Here is a 14,346-nt window from a genome sequence, read left to right as displayed (position 1 = left end):
CCTTCTCAGTCATTTCCCTTTCTGAAATTCTTCATTACTGTTATTATCATATTCATACTTCTGCTGCTGTGCATATAATCTTGAAATCAACTTTAACTTTTCTGTCTTTCTTTGATTCTAACAATCTATTCATTGCTAAGTTTTGCCAGTTGTCTCCTTGTAACTTTGACCTTTTTTCTTCCTTTGCATTTCCCTATCTGCTTCTCTAGTCTGGGTGTTAATTACCTTAAAAAATGCTCTTACAGTGACTGCCTGATGCCCCGTCTCCTGCTTCCCATTCCTTCTAATCTGCTTCAAACAGCACTTAGAATCAGCTGCCTCAGTTATGGTTATGGTTATGCTGTTCACTCCCAGCTTTGTAAAATCCTTCACTGGTTTCCACTTATGTCTTAAATTCAAATGCTGTAGGACATGCCACAGGATGCTCTGTCTAACAACCTTTGACTCTTCGCATAGTGGGGGCTACGGCATGGCAAACAAAGCTCTTCTCTAAGGCATTAAAACTTAAGGGGCAGTGATAGCCTTGTATTCTTTTGGCCGAGAGAAACCTGTTTAGCCTTAGTACCTGGTTAGCCTTAGAATAGTTATGAGGGGGGTGGAAGCTAGTTTCTCTAGCATTGTCTTATCCTGGAGTTACCTCCTGAGGGCCTGTATCACAAGGTCTTTCCCTGACTTACTTCTGTGTGAGTTGTTCCTCCTCCATCCTCCATCGTGCTTGCCATCAGCTTTGCTAGTTATGCATCGGTTTCTTATTATGTTCCAGTTCACGATTTCTGGTCTAGACTAGCAAACTGAATGGTTTACCTCAAGTGGAGAATAGAAGTGTGGGTATATCAGCAAGTAAAAGTTAACCTTAGAGCCTACTGGGGTGGTGGGTGGGAAGAGGGGAGCAGCACTACAGTAGGGGGTGAATGCCTTCTAAAGCCCTTCATTAAGGCCAGTAATAAAAAGTAGTCTCGTATATTGGCCAAATTAAACAAATTTATTCTGGAGTTTTGTAATCCCAACCCTCAGATTACCTTTTTTGTTTGGTTTTTATTTTTTATCCTAAAATTAAACACCAAAAAAGAGCATTTCTAAACACAGTAGAATGCAAAAAGAGGATGCCATATGAAACCATGAATCTCCATTTCACTCCATTTTAAAAAAATATGTAATAAATTCTACACATTACTTTCAAAACCATCTTTCTTATCTGTGCTTTCTTCTTGTCCTCTTCTGTGCATTTCAAAAAGTGTTTCGTTGGTCTTTTTCTTTAAATTTTTTTTTGTCATTATTGCTACTCTCCCCCTAACCAAGAGAAGCCCCCTGCTTACAAACAGGTCCTATTCTGAATAGTTTTAGTTAGTTTGCAACTTAATATGATATTTTTTCCTATATTGATAATCTTGTAATTGGTGGCAGAGTCTAGGCCATTCCATACAAGCCTGTTAAACTCAAAATAAATTTGTTTATCATACCATAGGTTATCTCATTTGAGACTCAGACTGGCTTAGTAGGGCAAGTGATACTATCAGATTTTTCAGATGAGGAAATTTAGGGTCAGGAATTTGTTGAAGGTCTCATGGTTGGTAAGTTGTGAGTTGAGGTTGAAACTAATGTTTTCTGATTACTAGTCCAGGACTGTCCCTGCTATTGTATTCAGAGCTCTAATTGTATAAAATAATTATCAAGTTTGGTAATATTAGTGTTAAATTTGGTATGATTAGTATACTAATTGAAATATAAAACAGTGTTTCTGTGGGGAAAATGTGTGTGGAGTTCCCACTTGGGTTCATAGTGATAGAATATTGGAGCTAGAAAAAGCATTAAAGACCATTATCTAATTCAAACCAATGGCAACCAGAGAAGTTGGTACTTTGCCACTAGTGAAAAAGTTGGGGCTAGAACCCAGGTCATTTGATCATTTTCAGATCACTGTGATCTTTCTTTTGTAATCATTCAATCAATCAACTAGCATTTAGTAAGCCCTTCTATGTGTCAGGCACTGTGCTAAGGGTAATGGGATATGAAAACCTTAAAAAACAAAGTCCCTGCCCCCAGGGGACTCACATTCCTGTATAACATGCCAGCCTTTGTGTTCCTACAAGATATATAGAGTATAAATGGGTAATTGGTAATGAGGGATGGGGAATGGGAACATTCCAAGGAAGGGCCCTGGAAAGGTCTTTTACAGAAGGTGGGATTTGAGGTGAGTCTTGAAGGAATCCAAGAGACATAGGTGAGGAGGGAGAGAAATCCAGGCTTGGGCCAGCCAGCCAATGTGAAAAGGCATTGAGTGGGACAATGGAGTGTCATATGTAAGACATGAGAAGAAGGCTAGGGCAGAGTATGTAGAAGGGAGTAAAATATAAGAAGACTGGAAAGATAGGAAGGGGCCAGGTTGTGAATGAATGGCTTTAAGAGCTAGACAGAATTTTATAGTTGATCTTGGAACAATTGGAATTTGTTGGGGGTGGAGGGGTGGGGAGGGTGTCACATGGTCACATCTGTGTTGATTGGAGTGGGGAGAGAATTGACTCAGGGTTTTGTGAGTGGAGAGAAGGGGACATATATGACATTTGTGAAGGTAGAAATGATAAGACTTAGAAAGAGATTTAGAAAGAGTACAAGAGAGAATTGAGGATGACACCTAAGTTCTGAGCCTGAGTGACAGGGAGAATGATGGTGGCCTCAGTAGTAATAGAAAAAATGGGGAAAGGGAAGGTTATATTTTTTGTTTTGTGGGAAGGATGAGTTCTGTTTTGGACTTGTTGAGTTTGAGTCATCTATGGGGGATTCAATTGCAGATATTCAAGAAGCAATTGGTAATGCTATCATACTTCAGAAGGGGTTAGGGCTGAGTATGTAGACCTGGAAATTACCTGCATAGAGATAAGTGACCTGATGAGATCATCAAGTGAGATAGTATAGGGTGGGGAAAGGCGAGGGCCCAGGACTGAGTTTTGGGAAATATCCGAGATTAGGGGGCATGACCGGGATTAAGAACCATCAAAGGAGACTGAGGAGTGGTCAGACAGGTAGAAAGAGATCCAGGAAGGAACTATGTCTTGAAAACCAAGAGGAGAGAGAAGAGGAGGGTGATCAACAGTGTCAAAGGTTACAGAGAGGTCAGCAGGGATGAAAATGGAGAAAAGACAGTGTTTGGCAGTTCAGAGATCATTGGTGATTTTGGAGAGAGCTGTTTGACTTCAGTGAGGAGAGTGAAGGTCAGACAGAAGGTTTAGCATTGAGTGAGAAGAAAGGAAGTAGAGGTATAAATGGCTTTCTTCAAGGAGTTCTGCCAAAGAGAAGAGAGACATAGGATGATAGTTGCAGGGATGGTAGGATCAAATGAGGATTTTTTTTAAATGGCTGGGTGAGATATGTTTATAGTTATAAGCAACTGAGAAGGCTCCAGTAGAGAGAGATTGAAGATTTGGGAGAGGTAGATGATAAAAGAGCCAATTTTTGTCCATAGGAGTGGGTGTTCTCAAAGCTTTAAACCAGACAGGCTCCAGGGGATCAGGAAATGGAGCCCTGAAACAGAAGTGAAAGGGTCAGGGACTCTTGGGATAGGAATGGTATAAAGAACTTTAGGATTTGTTTTCTCCTTTGTTCCTCCCATGTTTTAGTTTTCCTTGTTTCTCTTGCCATGTCTGTTCTTAAGAAATGGAAATGGCTGTCAGTAGGTTTTTCCTTCCTCAAACCATTTCCCACAAACTCTCTCTAGGGCAGGGGTTCTTAACTTTTTTTTTTTTTGGTCTTATGGACTTCTGGTAGTCTGATAAAGCCTGTGTACTTGAATGTCTTTAAATGTATAATGTACATAGAATTTAAAAGGAAACCAATTATATTGAAATATTTATAAAAATATAAAAAAAAGCAAATTTGTGGACCTCAGATTAAGAATTCTTGCCACAAAGTGAGATATGAAGCAGCAAGGATGAGACATGTAGGTACAGGATGACTTGAAGGGAAGAGGAGTTGTTATGGTCTCCTGGCTGGGGCAGCTATTCACATAAGAGAGAGATATGTTAAAATGTAAAATATGGAAATTTATAGTATTGTCTATATCCAGTTATATTACTAATTGGGGAAATTGGGGACTGTGGAAAAATGTGAGGTATATTTTAACAGTTTTTTAAAACTATAAATGATACTTTTTAGCCAACTACTCAAAAAATATCCACTAAAGAGGTTATTTATTAATGTTTTACTTTTTAGACAGCTGTAGCAGTTGCAGGATAGTATTTAAATTAGGGGGGTTGTTTGTTTTTTGCAAAAACATCCCCACAAACTCTATTTTTTTTAATATTACGTTTTCATTATGTGCTATATATAAAGAGCATCATCATAATAAAATCAGCATGGTCTTTTCTGATTTAAGACAAGATACTGTCACATTCCTAAAATATGCTTAAAATGTATACATTTAAAATAAAATATTAGAAGAAAACTTAGCATGACCTTAGGTTAAAAAAAAACAACAAAAAACTTATCATTACTCTTCTGGGCCTCAGTTTCCTAACTTATAAAATGAGAGCGTTGGTCCAGATGATCTCTGAGATCCCTTATTAGCTCTAAATCCAATGATCCTTGTCTGATTATAAAGTCTCTCTACTGAATTGAATTCTTGAGTATATATTTACATGTCTACATGAAAAAAAAAATTTACCTCTTCAATGCTAAAAAAAAAATGCCAACTCATTAGAAGTTATAACTATGAGAAATTACCAGTTTATAAAAAAAAGAAAAAATGTTCATTGTGACCTTTAAACTAAAAGGATAGCAGAAAAAAAGTATAATGGAAGATGAACATTCAAAGTATAGAATAATCTGTTTAAGTCCTGAAAGAGATGGCCTTCATTTATTCTGCCATGGTTTCATGAAAAAAAGAATTTAGATTAAGAAAATGGATTTTCCCCCCTAGGAATTAGCTGATATTTGCTCAAATTTTGGCATTATATTAACCATATGTTTTATATGCAAATCTAGAGGACAGCCTGGTCTTTTATGTCCTGCCCTTGTTATTGCCATGATTTTCTATTGTTTCCTAGTAAGGCACGCATCACTGTATACAGATATTGAAAGGTCATTTGTTAATAAGTGTCATCTCTTGTTAGAAGAGCTCGACTTATCTCATTGATTTCTGTACCTTGTTCATGAAGAACATTTTTTGGAGTGATTCATTATTATATTAACCTTTTCCTGTCTTATTCATTACTGGTCTTGACATTTGCTGACCCTGATAAATAAGTGCATATCTATTGATAAAGAAGTTCATCTGTTTTCACATGTTATTAAAGATAATAGTCTTTCAGAAAGAATCCTTTAAAGTCCCTTTTCCCTTAAAGAAATATAGGGCTTTAAAAAGAAGATAATAGAAATTTAATCTACATGTTATTTTTGTGGGTAGAAAATTTTAACCCAATAAAATACGAATTGATCTTGGTTTGTATTGCCTATTGGTTTGTAAAATAATTATGCATGTAGTATACAAATAAAATTTTTTCTGTTTTATATTTTTGATCAGGCCAATAATTTTCTCAGTGGAGCGAACTTAAGGTGAGATGCTTCTTCCATCAATGCAAATCTGCCCATTTCCTGCAATATTTATAGTCCTTTGAGGGGAACTGAACTACAGTTCCTTGCCCAGAGTCATATAGCATGTGTCAGAGGCTCAGAAGCCCCAGACTTTACCTGACACGGAGGCCGCCTCTCCATCTGCCATGCCACGTTATCTTTCCCTTTTCTGTTACTAATTAGGAAATACAAAGGTGAACAAGTAACTTCAGGTTTTAACGTGATACTTTTAAACAGTGATAGGAGGAAATATGATATGGTGAAAAGAATTGTGGGCTAGAGATACCGAAGTCTGGATTCTAGTCCTCCAACTAGTGAGGCTTTAGTTTCCTCCCTATAAAATGAGGGTCTTGGCCTCAGTTGGAATTAAGGTATTTCTTCACCCTACCCAAATTTGGAAGTTAAATACTATATTTGTTCTTGCCCATCAGAGGCCTTGAGACTTCCATGTCACATAGCCATTTTGATATATTCCAGAGTACCCATGTGCCACAGAATGTTGATTTTTCTAGCATTAAACTTGTGTGTTTATAAAATGTCATGTTAAAAATCATCCCTTATCTTACCCTTTCCTTCCAGATTTTTCCCTGGTGGTATATCCTAGGAGGTTGCTCACTTCCTATACTTGAAGCTCTGACTGGTTGTGTTCAAAGATTTCTCTATCTTCCCTTAAGGGGGAGAAAAAGAAAAATAATTGTGCTGTAATTTAATTCAAATAAATTCCTTTTTAAAGGTTGAATATGCAGCTTTTAGATGATGTAGATTTTTTGTTTCTCTTGTTTCATTCCATTTTAGCTCAATGCTCATTAATGCCTGCACTGAAGAATTGGTAAAGGTGCTAAAAGGAGATGGAACTTAAGGTATCACAAATAAATATACATAGTCAGGCAAAACAAATTCCTGTATTGTCCATGTCTAAAAAAGTGTGTCTTATTCTGCTTCTTTAGGCCCATCACCTCTTTGTCAGGAGATAGATGGCATGCTTGACCATGAGTCCTCTGCAATTATGGTTAGTTATTGCATTTGATCAGTCTTTCAAAATTGTTTGTTTCCATAATATTTATTACAATAAATGTTATTCTCTTTCTTCTGCTTACTTCACTATTCATTAATTCGTATAAGCTTTCCCCAGTTTCTCTGTAATGATTCATTTCATCTTTTTTTTGAAAACTTCAAAATAGTATGCCATGACATTCATATACCATACTTTATTCAGCTGTTCCCAAATTGGTGACCCCCTTTCCCCCTCCATAGTTTGCAGTTCTTTGTCATTACAAAAAGAGTTGTTATAAATTATTTTTGTAAATATGTGCCCTTTCCCTTTTTCTTTGTATAGGACTCAGTGGTTTAACTGGGTCAAAGGGTGTGGACAGTTTAGTAACTTTTTGGTTGTCGTTTGAAATTGCTTTTCTGGAAGCTATGCTAATTTGCAACTCCATCAATGTGATAATGTGCCTGTTTCTTCACAGGCCTTCCCCACATTTGTTGCTGTTCTTTTTCTTTTTACTTATCTTTGTCAGTTTGATGGATGTGAGTTGGAACCTCAGTTGCTTTAATGTCCATTTCTCTAATTATTTGGGATTTGGAGCTATTTTTCATATAGATAATAGTACTTTGGATTTCTTTTGCTGGAAGCTGACTCTTCATATGCTTTGAACATTTATCCATTGAGGAATCAGTCTTACTCTTATAAGTTTGAATCAGTTTCTCATATATATGTGTACATATATACATCACATATATGTACATTTGTGTACATGTACAAATATGTATATATATGAAAGGTATGGAAAAAAGTGAATATGAAAGAAAATGAAAAAGAATATGAAAGAGATATATAGAAAACTTCCTGCAAAGAATTTTTTCCCCATAGATGTTTTCCTTCTCATCTTGGCTTTGCTGATTTTGTTTAAACAAAGCTTCAATTTTATGTAATCAGAATTGTTAATTCTATCTACCTTGATCCTTCCTCACTGCTCTTATTTGGTCATGAAACTCTTCCTCTCTCTATAGAACTGAACGGTAACTTCTTCTTTGTTCCTCTAATTAGTTTGTGATACGACCTTCTTATATCATAAGTTACATCTTCATTTGGAACTCATCTTGTTATATGGTATGAGGTGTTGATCTACACCTAATGTCCAGCAGGCTGCTTTTCAGTTGTCCCAGTGGTTTCTGTCAATTATTGAGATTTTTCCCCAGGTAGATGAGATCTTTCGATTTATTGAACACTGGTCTGCTGTTCTTGTTTGCTTCTGTATATTGTTTACTTAATCTGTTAGGGGAAGACCTCTTAAATACATGGATAAACTGCTATTAATACTTTGGATTTACATAGTGCCAATCTTCCTGAGAACTCAGATTGCTTTCATGTATATTATTTCAGCCTCAATATTTTTGTTTGACAGGAAAAGACAAATATCTTCACTTCCATCTTATATCTAGATACTAATCTTTTAAAAATACATTGTTTTTGTGTTAAAACAGAAAATACTGTCCCTAATTCTTTGTCTCTTTCGAAGAAAAAACTATAGAATAAGGAGGGGATTTTTTTCCTTTTTTATTCTTTGCCACAATTATAGTATACTAAAAAGCTTAACAATTTCATTTAAAGAACTGTAAACCATTTAAAATAAATGGATTGATTATATTAATATATATTTTCAAAAGTAGAATATTTGGACTATTTTTAATTGAGGGGGAAGAACTAATGAGTTAAACATACAATATGCCATAGTAAGGTGATATGAATCATTGCAAAATTAGTGAGACAAGCTTTAATATAACTTTAGAATAATAGTATTATTAGAGCAGCTTAATTAGGAAAAAATATTTTCTCATAAAATGAATTAAAAGACATTACAACACTTTTTTTCTTTCTGCAGGGAATCAGCTGTTTTTGAAAAGAGTAAGCAAATTCCGACCTTATCAATTCAGTGATGTACTTACAATGATCCTGCTTTTGTTCGTCAGTCTCTCTTGACATGGAAACGATGTCAAAGAAACCATAAGCATGAGCAGTCAGTGGAACATGCCACAGGGCATAGTAGTTACAGCCAATAGTTCACAGTACTTTTTGTTTAATTAGCTCTTTATTTACTGTCATAGTTTTTCTAAAGTACTTTAAAAATATTGTTTAAACTTTTCTATATTGAAAGTTCTTTAGTGTTGTTTTCTCATGTAGAAGCAATTGTAGTATTTGCCCTCAAACAAGGATCAATGGTAATACAGATTGATAAACTGCTAAAGGAGAATTTTTTTAAAGGGCCAGTATTGTAAAGTTAGAGTTAAATGTACCCTTTAAAAAAGGCTATGTAGTTTTCTGATCCAGTTATTGGTTAGTGTCAAACATTTATTTAAAAAGTGTGGCAAATTTTAATTAGACTGGGCTTATTTATTCCAAGGTGAGAGTATTCAGATATTGAAAAAGGAATTCCAGATAACGGAAATGCAACAAATTTTATAGCACTTAGTTATCAGTCAGTTGCTATATTAACCTTATAAATAGAGAATTCAGATAAGGAGTCAGGAAATTAATTTTGTATTCTGTTAACAAGCATTTTAGCACCTACCATGTGTCAGGCGTTGTGCCAAATGCTGGGATCTGAAAAAAGGCATAAAACCAGTCACTGCTCTAAAAGGCTGCAGTCTAATGGATGACAACATGAAAACAACTATATACAAACTATGTATGTTTGTGCACACATATGTATATATACATGATGAATTGGAGATGTACAACAGAAGGAAGCCACTAGTATTAAGAGGAATTGGAAAAGGCTTCTTGTAGAGAAGTTAGGATTTTCCTGAGACTTGAAGTAACTCAAGGAATTGAGGAGAAAGAGAATTCCAGGCATGGAGGACAGTCAGTGAAAGTATATGGATTTGCAAGATGGAATATCTTGTACAGGGATCAATAAGGAAGTCAGTGTCACTCGATTATAGGATAACTTGGAGAGGAGAATGAGGTGTAAGGATACTAGAAAGTTAAAATGGGACAAGATTATGAATGGATTTTAAAGACAAACAGAGGATTTTATATTTTTTTCCTGGAAGTAATTGGGAGTCACAGGAATTTATTGAATAGAGTGAGGCAACATGGTCACAACAGTGCTTTAGGAAGACTGATTTGGCAGCTGAATGGAAGATGGAGAGAGGGGAGAGAGATGGGATAGCAGGCAGTGAGAGAAAGTGAGAATTCCAGAAGGGAAAGATAATTTTAAAGTACTGAGAATTTACAGACGACATTATGGCAAATGTTATAACCTCTGTGAATGAAACATGTCAAGCGCTGATGTAGGATGTGGCTTTCTTACAGTGTGTTATCATTAACAACTAAGGAAAAATGTGAATAAATTCATCTGGGTTATTTTTGGTTATATGACATGTTTAAGCATTGTATTTTTGTATTAATTAGGTGTAATGCTTCGTTTTGGCTCTGTATAGTGTTCTTTATGCTATTACCATTGTATTATGTTGACCAGATGCTGCAGGATTGCTAATTGTTTCTATTTGTAGTATCATATTGCTTTCCAACTCCAAAAAGTTTAATTCTTTTAAAAATATTTGATATTATTTATGCATTTTGTAAGTATTTTTGTTCATTTCTAATAAAATATGAATATTACATTATTCTCAAGTTCACATATTTTAAATCTTTGCTAAAAGCTCAGATGCCTTCTTTCCTAAGATTTTCTATAATACAGATTTTCTGGGATTAGGATAGTCTGAGATCACATCATCTGAAATTAACCTTCTCTTAGCCCCTTTATAGATTTGAACAGAGATTTTCTCGTCCATTTGAACCTTTTGATCAGTTAGAATATTATAGTGTTTACGAACTACTTGGGGGTGTCCAGCAAGCTTTTCCTGGGCCTCTCTATTTCAGATTACCTTTCAAAAGTGCCCCATACTCTTTATCCCAGAAACTTACTACTCCAAGTGATTGCTTGATAGTCTTACGTAAATAAGAAAAGCTAACAGCATATGACTTAATAAATAATAAAATTTTACTACGTGAAGTCCCATTGAATCAACAGCCTGAGTTTATAAATGCTGAAGCCTCATTAATTCAACCCCACTAAATATAGTCGGGATTTTATGACTGTGAATTGTACCTGTGCAGAGCTTTGATAAATTATTTTAATAGTGTGAACTGTTATGGGATGTTCTTAAAATGACGAAAGAGAACAAAGTTTTCCAATGTTTTAAAACCCTTGTTACAGAAAGTGATGCATTGTTATAGTAGATTTACCCCTAATCACTAAGAAACCCCCCTTAAGAACTATCATTAGCTAGCATTTGAATAGTAACACATGACAGTAAAACTGAATTTCTGTAATAATATTCTGCAGTTCAAACTTCACTAATCTCTTAGTGATATCTCACCACACTGAGTAGCAGAGTTCAAATGCTATTCCAAGTACTTAAATATGACTTTAGTTAACATGAAATTCTGGAAATAAGATAGTTTCAGAATTACATTTTTAAATGAAGTATTTGTTCAGTAATATTTTAAAAATTTATGCAAGTGGCAATTCACATTAATTTTGTTGTGTGTGTTTTAATAATATGGTGTGATCTTTTAAGTTACCCTCTTGTGTCTTGCCAAGTGTAGGTTGAAATTGTCTCTTTTATTGTGTGTCTTTAAATAGTTAAATATAAAATTACAGAAACATTCTGGAAATTTTAAGGTTTTTTTGATGAGTGTGTTTTATTTCAGCAAATTCATGTCATATTGAAATATAGTTACTGTGTTAGTTAACTAGCATTTATTGGTATAAATTTTATCTATAAAAACATCTGTAATTTCAGAGTAAATGTGTAAAGGTCTTGGAAATCTTTGATAAATAAAATGATTAAGAGAGAAGCCTCCTAACATCATTTAGTAATAAGCACAAAGAAGTTTTAAAATTAATCTTTCTAGTCCATGGGAAATTGATATGAATGATTATGATTTAGTATATTCTGTTGTGTCATGACCTGTACTATTATTTTGGGAGGCTGAGATTTAACTTCTTTGAGGATAGTCACCAATTTTGTAATATACTCCTTGTTTTGGGTTGATCTTAATTTTTTGTAAGGCTCCTTCATCTGATTTATGTATGACTGTTTCATTTGCAAGGGAGTAGCTAGAAGTGAGTCAGGTGGTGATGAAGAAGATGATGATGATAGCAGCTGACATTTATATGGTACTTCATGGCTTGAAAAGCACTTTATATACATTATTTCAAATGATCCTCACAACACAACTATGAAGTAGGTGCTGCAGTTATTATCTTTATTTTGTGGATGAGGAAACTGAGGCTCAGGGAAATTAAACAGTTGCCTAGTCTTGGAGCTAGTGAATGTAGGAGGCAGGGTTGGATGGAAGTCCATTTTTACTCTAAACCTAATGCCCTTTCCACTTTATCACCAAGTGATGCATTTACTCATCACCAGCCACAGTTACAGTAACTCTCTCTAGGGATATTTCCCTCACCAATATTAAAGAACATCCACATTCTTTACAGCCATCAAGCTTTACGACTATCCTTTCCCTTCCTTCCTTTTTAATATCTTGTTATTAGTTTGACTGTTTCTATAAACAGTGTCTTGTTTCCCCTTGTTCTTTTCAATTTTTCCTTTCTCATAGCTCTGCTTTTGCTTCCTTTTGTTTTCCTCACAATCTATTTTAAAATGAAAGAAAACCATTAAAATAGTCTGCCCATATCTTTCAGTTTCTCATCTACTTTGAACTCATCTTATTAGCTAAAGCTGGTTGCAAGCTATATGGGACCAATTCAGTGTAAACTCATTTCCTACAGCACAAAAATGTGTTTTCTCTGGTTGCAGAGAAACGACATAGGAAATGAAGGGGGCAGGCAGAAGTAAGGCAATTGGCATATTGTCAAGTAATGATAGTTGACATTTATATAGTGCTTTAAAGTGCTTAGTTAATACTTATAGATGAGAACGCCTGTTTAGTTAGGCTCAGCCTAAGTCAATTCAGTATACGTGAAATGTTTCCTAGTTACTTGCCCATGAGTTTGTCACATTATACTAATTTATAAATTTTATTATATTATTTCTCCAATAAATTCTGCTATATACCTCTTTATTGCATGGAGATGATACCAGGTTCTCAAAGGCTATATTTTCCATAGCTGGTTGCAAGCTATATAGGACTGATTTGTTGTAACTCCATTTTATACAGCCCAAAAAGGTGTTTGTCTTGATTTTAATTTATGTAGGGTAAGTTCATCTGTTGCAGAGAAACAATATAAGAAATGAAGGGGCAGACAGAAGTAAAGTAATTGGCATTAGTTAATTAGTAAGTCAGTGGAGCTTTGGCAAATTCAAATAGATTGTGAGTGAATTCAAAGCTTTTTATTTCTAACAGTTTAACTAAATTTTTACCCCCCCCAAAAGCTTATATTTTTCATTAAAGAATTTTTCAAGGATCAACAGTTTCTTCAATGTGAATTCTCTCTCTACTAATGCAGAACACAGCTCCCTTACACCTTATCTAACCTTCTGGTGGCAAATCTTTTAGTTGGTTTGGTTCTTGGATGACAGGCATACTGTTCTTCCCTGGACTTTGAATTCATTCACAATCCATTAGTTTATGTAGACAGTAAAAAAAAAAAATCATTTTTAATTGAAATCATAGTGGAGGAGAGGAGGATCTGTAATATTGTTGACCTTAAAACAAATTAAATCCATTCTGAAACTTTATTTTTTGAAAGACTGAGGTGTGTTGGGGTCTTATCTTTAACATTGGAGTAGACAAGTGCTTGAGTGCATGTTAAATATATATATAAGGTAATTGACATCCATCCATCAATCATGTTGAAGTACTTTATTGATTGACTAATCTCAACTACTAATTCCTCTTCCAAAATGATGATTCAGAATCAGTGCCCAGTTCATGTTCTGTTTACAAATAATTATGAAAACAAGTGGCAAATCTGAGATATATTTGTCCATTTATTTCCTATGTGACCTCGTCATGTGTGTTCTATCCTTATTTGCACAATTTCTCTCTCTCAGTGTTGTGAAAAACATTCTCAGTGTAGTACACTAGTTCTCAACCTGATAGGAAAAATAATTAGACAAAAGATACATTTAAATAGTAGAGAATAGCTAAGATAGCCTAGGTGAAGAAAAAGCTGAAATGCTATTATTATTATTATTTTGTAATGTGAGACTTACTGTAGCTATCTCAACTTAGAACAACTTCTTTAGTCATCTATGAGAAAGGTAAGTTTACTTCAAATCGAAGCAGTTTAAATGTTGACAAGAGAAGCAGACCTAACATATTTGTTAGAATTACATTAATGTTAGAGAGCTCTAAAATCCATTCTTAGTAGACACTTGCAAATTTTAAAGTAGTGCTTTCTTTCATAATTTTCCAGATTAATTTTACAGCTGCATCACAAAGCACAATTTTGATCCAGTTATTTTATTTGCCAAGTTAATTGAAATACATTGAGGCTTGTTGAGTCATTAAGAGGTAAATTATGTCTAATTCAATATGTTAATCTGCTGTTGGGCGGCTCTCAGTGAAAACAAAAGATACAGTTTATATATATGGGCTTCATCATAGTCGCCAGAGCCATAACTAGCATTTTCCCCCTCTGGGAGGTATTGTTGCACAGTAGAAAGAGCTCTGGCTGTATAGGAAGAGGATCTGTGTTCAGCTCCCACTGAGAATGCTTGCCCTGTAACCTTGGACAGGTCATTTAACATCCTTCGACTTCAATTTCCACATTTGTAACATGAATTGAACTAGATGGCCTC

General features: G+C 34.8%; 1 protein-coding gene across 3 annotated transcripts in view; it reads left to right on the top strand.

Annotated features, from left to right (window-relative positions):
* The window catches only part of PIP4K2A (phosphatidylinositol-5-phosphate 4-kinase type 2 alpha), a 203,837-nt gene that overhangs the window by 15,998 nt on the left and 173,493 nt on the right, over positions 1-14,346 (top strand). Inside the window, exons 1-2 of one of the 3 annotated variants that reach the window (XM_078151944.1) lie at positions 6,531-6,574; positions 8,451-8,473. The exons of the other annotated variants lie outside the window; for them this stretch is intronic. The gene's annotated coding sequence lies outside the window, so the exon portion shown is untranslated. Of the gene's footprint in view, positions 1-6,530; positions 6,575-8,450; positions 8,474-14,346 lie in introns of those variants that run through there. 3 annotated transcript variants of the gene reach the window in all.

This window comes from Phascolarctos cinereus, unplaced genomic scaffold (genome assembly GCF_003287225.1).
Source record: "Phascolarctos cinereus isolate Bilbo 61053 unplaced genomic scaffold, phaCin_HiC Scaffold_1;HRSCAF=81, whole genome shotgun sequence".
Taxonomy (NCBI): domain Eukaryota; kingdom Metazoa; phylum Chordata; class Mammalia; order Diprotodontia; family Phascolarctidae; genus Phascolarctos; species Phascolarctos cinereus.
The sequence above is the reverse complement of the archived record's forward strand: the minus strand, read 5'-3'. Positions and strand labels throughout refer to the sequence as shown.